Genomic DNA, 5798 nt, shown 5'->3' on the forward strand with positions numbered 1-5798 from the left:
TGCACCAAAGGGGGCTCCCAATCCGGAGACTTAGTTTGGCCAATCATGATATCCACGAAGGGCGCTCTGAATCCGAAGTTTGAGCCGGCCTTATGGTGTCATGCACCAAAGGGTGCTCCGAATCCGGAGACTTAGTTTGGGCAATCGTGATATCCGTAAAGGGCGCTCTGAATCCAGAGTCTTAGTCGGCCCTAAGGAGTCATGCACCAAAGCCGGCTCCGAATCCGGAGACTTAGTTTAGCGAATCGTGATATGCACGAAGGGCGCACCGAATCCGGAGTCTTAGTCAGCCCTACGGTGTCATGCACCAATGGTGTTCCGAATCCGGAGACTATAATCGGCCCTAAGGTGTCACACACCAAAAGGGGCTCCGAATCCGGAGACTTTGTTTAGCCAATCGTGGTATCCACGAACGGCGCTCCGAATCCGGAGTCTTAGTCGGCCCTAAGGTGTCATGCACAAAAGGGGGCTCCTAATCCGGAGACTTAGGTTGGCCAATCTTGATATCCACGATGGGCACTCTGAATCTGGAGTCTTAGTCGGCCCTAAGGTGTCATGCACCAAAGGGAGAACCGAATCCAGAGACTTCGTTTGGCCAATCGTGATATCCACGAAGGGCGCCTTGAATCCAGAGTCTAAGTCGGCCCAAGGTGTCAAGCACCAAACGGGGCTCCTAATCCGGAGAATTAGTTTGGCCAATCGTGATATCCACGATGGGCGCTCCGTATCCAGAGTCTTAGTTGGCCCGAAGGTGTCATGCACCAAAGAGGTTCCGAATCCGAAGACTTTAATCAGCCCTAAGGTGTCATACACCAAAGGGGGCTCCGAATTCGGAGGTTTTAATCGGACCTAAGGTGTCATGCACCAATGGTGGCTCTGAATCTGGAGACTTAGTTTGGCCAATCGTGATGTCCACGAAGGGCGCTCTGAATCCGGAGTCTTAGTCGGCCCTAATGTGTCATGCACCAAAGGGGGCTCCGAATCCGGAGTCTTTGTCGGCCCTAAGGAGTCATGCACCAATGGCGCTCCGAATCCGGAGACTTTAATCGGCCCTAAGGTGTCATACACCAAAGGGGGCTCCGAATCCGGAGACTTTAATTGGCCCTAAGGAGTCATGCACCAATGGGGCTCCGAATCCCGGAGTCTTAGTCGGCCCTAAGGTGTCAAGCACCAAAGGGGCCTCCGAATCCGGAGACTTAGTTTGGCCAATCGTGATATCCATGAAGAGCGCTCCGAATCCGGAGTCTTAGTCGGCCCTAAGGTGTCATGCACCAAAGGGGGCTCTGAATCCGGAGACTTAGTTTGGCCAATCGTGATATCCGCGTCGGGCGCTTCGAATCCGGAGTGTTAGTCGGCCCTAAGGTGTCATGCACCAAAGGGGGCTCCGAATCTGGAGCCTTAGTTGGGCCAATCGTGACATCCACGATGGGCGCTATGAATCCGGAGTCTTAGTTGGCCCTAAGGTGTCATGCAGCAAAAGGGGCTCCGAATCAGTGGACTTAGTTTGGCCAATCGTGATATCCACAAAGGGCGCTCCGATTCCAGAGTCTTAGTCGGCCCTTAGGTCTCATGCACCAAAGGGGGCTCCAAATCCGGAGACTTAGTTTGGCCAATCGTGATATCCATGATGGGCGCTCCGAATCTGGAGCCTTAGTCGGCCCTACGGTGTCATGCACCAAAGGGGTTCCGAATCCGGGGACTTTAATTGGCCCTAAGGTGTCATACACCAAAGGGGTTCCGAATCCGGAGACTTAGTTTTGCCAACCGTGATATCGACGAAGGGCACTCTGAATCTGGAGTCTTAGTCGGCCCTAAGGTGTCATGTACCAAAGGGAACTCCGAATCCAGAGACTTAGTTTGGCCAATCGTGATATCCACAAAGGGCGTTAAGAATTTTGAGTCTTAGTCGGCCGTAAGGCGTCATACACCAAAGGGCGCTCCGAATCCGGAGTCTTAGTCCGCCCTAAGATGTCATGCACCAAAGGGGGCTCCGAATTCGGAGACTTAGTTTGGCCAATCGTGATATCCATGAAGGGCGCTCCGAATCCGGAGTCTTAGTCGGCCCTAAGATGTCATGCACCAAAGTGGGCTCCAAATCCGGAGACTTAGTTTGGCCAATCATGTTATCCACGAAGGGCGCTCCGAATCCGGAGTCTTAGTCGGCCCTAAGGTGCAATGCACCAAAGGGGGCTCCGAATCCAGAGACTTTAATCGGCCCTAACGTGTCAAGCACAAAAGGGGGCTCCGAATCCGGAGACTTAGTTTGGCCAATCATGATATCCACGTTGGGCGCTCCGAATCCAGAGTCTTAGTCGGCCCTAAGGTGTCATGCACCAAAGGGGGCTCCGAATACGGAGACTTAGCTCAGCCAATCGTGATATCCACGAAGGGCACTCTGAATCCAGAGTCTTAGTCGGCCCTAAGGTGTCATGCACCAAAGGCAACTCCGAATCCAGAGACATAGTTTGGCCAATCGTGTTATCCACGAAGGCAGCTCCGAATCCGGAGTCTTAGTAGGCCCTAAGGTGTCATACACCAAAGGGGGCTACGAATCTGGAGTCTTAGTCGGCCCTAAGGTATCATACACCAAAGGGGGCTCCGAATTCGGAGACTTAGTTTGGCCAATCGTGATATCCATGAAGGGCGCTCCGAATACGGAGTCTTAGTCGGCCCTAAGGTGTCATGCACCAAAGGGGGCTCCGAATCCAGAAACTTAGTTTGGCCAATCGTAATATCCATGAAGGGCGCTCCGAATCCGGAGTCTTAGTTGGCACTCAGGTGTCATGCACCAAAGTGGGCTCTGAATCCGGAGACTTAGTTTGGCAAATCGTGATTTCCACGAAGGGCGCTCCGAATCCGGAGTTTTAGTCGGCCCTAAGGTGTCATGCACCGAAGGGGCTCCTAATCCGGAGACTATAATCGGCCCTAAGGTGTCATGCACCAAAGGGGGCTCCGAATCCGGAGACTTAGTTTTGCCAATCGTGTTATCCACGATGGCCGCCCCGAATCCGGAGTCTTAGTCGACCCTAAGGTGTCATGCACCAACAGGGGCTCCGAATCCGGAGACTTAGTTCGGCCAATCGTGATATCCACGAAGGGCGCTCCGAATCCGGAGTCTTAGTCGGCCCAAAGGTGTCATGCACCAAAGGGGGCTCCGAATCCGGAGACTTAGTCTGGGCAATCGTGATATCCACGAAGGGCGCTCCGAATCCGGAGTCTTAGTCGGCCCTAAGGAGTCATGCACCAAAGCCGGCTCCGAATCCGGAGGCTTAGTTTGGCGAATTGTGATATCCATGAAGGGCGCACCGAATCCGGAGCCTTAGCCGGCCCTACGGTGTCATGCACCAAAGGGGTTCCGAATCCGGAGACTTTAATCGGCCCTAAGGTGTCATACACCAAAGCGGGCTCCGAATCCAGAGAATTTAATCGGCCCTAAGGTGTCATGCACCAAAGGGGGCTCTGAATCCGGAGACTTAGTCTGGCCAATCGTGATATCCACGATGGGCGCTCCGCATCCGGAGTCTTTGTCGACGCTAAGATGTCATGCACCAAAGGGGCTCCGAATCTGGAGACTTAGTTTGGCCAATTGTGATATCCACGAAGGGCGCTCCGAATCCGAAGTCTTTGTCGGCCCTAAGGTGTCATGCACCAAAGGGGGCTCCGAATCCGGAGACTTAGTTTGGGCAATCGTGATAACCACGAAGGGCGCTCCGAATCTGGAGTCTTAGTCCGCCCTAAGGAGTCATGCACCAAAGCCGGCTCCGAATCTGGAGACTTAGTTTGGCGAATCGTGATATCCACGAAGTGCGCACCGAATCCGGATTCTTAGTCGGCCCTAAGGTGTCATGCACCAAAGGGGTTCCGAATCCGTAGACTTTAATCAGCCCTAAGATGTCATACACCAAAGGGGGCTCCGAATACAGAGACTTTAATCGGCCCTAAGGTGTCATGCACCAAAGGGGGCTCCAAATCCGGAGACTTAGTTTGGCCAATCGTGATATCCACGATGGGCGCTCCGAATCCGGAGTCTTAGTCGACGCTAAGGTGTCATGCACCAAAGGGGGCTCCGAATCTGAAGACTTAGTTTGGCCAATCATGATATTCACGAAGGGCGCCTCGAATCCGTAGTCTTAGTCGGCCCTAAGGTGTCATGCACCAAAGGGGGCTCCGAATCCGGAGACTTAGTTTGGGCAATCGGGATATCCACGAAGGGCTCTCCGAATTCGGAGTCTTAGTCGGCCCTAAAGAGTCATGCACGAAAGCCGACTTCGAATCCAGAGACTTAGTTTGGCGAATCGTTATATCCACGAAGTGCGCACCGAATCCGGAGTCTTAGACGGCCCTACGGTGTCATGCACCAAAGGTGTTCCGAATCCGAAGACTTTAATCGGCCCTAAGGTGTCATACACCAAAAGGGGGCTCCAAATCCGGAGTCTTAGTCGGCCCTAAGGTGTCATGCACAAAGGGGGCTCCGAATCCGGAGACTTAGTTTGGCCAATCGTGATATCCACGAAGGGCGCTCCGAATCCGGAGTCTTAGTCGGCCCTAAGGTGTCATGCACCAAAGGGGCCCCGAATTTGGAGACTTAGTTCGGCCAAACGTGATATCCGCGATGGGCGCTCCGAATCCGGAGTCTTAGTCGACTCTAAGGTGTCATGAACCAAAGGGGGCTCCCAATCCGGAGACTTAGTTTGGCCAATCATGATATCCACGAAGGGCTCTCTGAATCCAAAGTTTGAGCCGGCCTTATGGTGTCATGCACCAAAGGGGGCTCCGAATCCGGAGACTTAGTTTGGGCAATCATGATATCCTTAAAAGGCGATCTGAATCCAGAGTCTTAGTCAGCCCTAAGGAGTCATGCACCAAAGCCGGCTCCGAATCCGGAGACTTAGTTTGGCGAAGCGTGATATCCATGAAGGGCGCACCGAATCCGGAGTCTTAGTCGGCCCTACGGTGTCATGCACCAAAGGTGTTCCGAATCCGGAGACTATAATCGGCCCTAATGTGTCACACACCAAAGGGGGCTCCGAATCCGGACACTTAGTTTGGCCAATCGTGGTATCCATGAACGGCGCTCCGAATTCGGAGTCTTAGTCGGCCCTAAGGTGTCATGCACAAAAGGGGGCTCCTAATCCGGAGACTTAGGTTGGCCAATCTTGATATCCACGATGGGCGCTCTGAATCTGGAGTCTTAGTCGGCCCTAAGGTGTCATGCAGCAAAGGGAGCACCGAATCCAGAGACTTCATTTGGCTAATCGTGATATCCACGAAGGGCGCCTTGAATCCGGAGTCTAAGTCGGCCCAAGGTGTCAAGCACCAAAGGGGGCTCCTAATCCGGAGACTTAGTTTGGCGAATCGTGATATCCACGACGGCCGCTCCGTATCCAGAGTCTTAGTTGGCCCGAAGGTGTCATGCACCAAAGAGGTTCCGTATCCGAAGACTTTAATCGGCCCTAAGGTGTCATACACCAAAGGGGGCTCCGAATTCGGAGGCTTTAATCGGACCTAAGGTGTCATGCACCAAAGGTGGCTCTGAATCCGGAGACTTAGTTTGGCCAATCGTGATGTCCAGGAAGGGCGCTCCGAATCCAGAGTCTTAGTCGGCCCTAATGTGTTATGCACCAAAGGGGGCTCCGAATCCGGAGTCTTTGTCGGCCCTAAGGAGTCATGCACCAATGGCGCTCCGAATCCGGAGACTTTAATCGGCCCTAAGGTGTCATACACCAAAGGGGGCTCCGAATCCGGAGACTTTAATTGGCCCTAAGGAGTCATGCACCGATGGGGCTCCGAATCTGGAG

Source organism: Camellia sinensis, chromosome 15, assembly GCF_055761805.1.
Source record: "Camellia sinensis isolate YWXY chromosome 15, ASM5576180v1, whole genome shotgun sequence".
In the NCBI taxonomy this organism is placed as follows: Eukaryota; Viridiplantae; Streptophyta; class Magnoliopsida; order Ericales; family Theaceae; genus Camellia; species Camellia sinensis.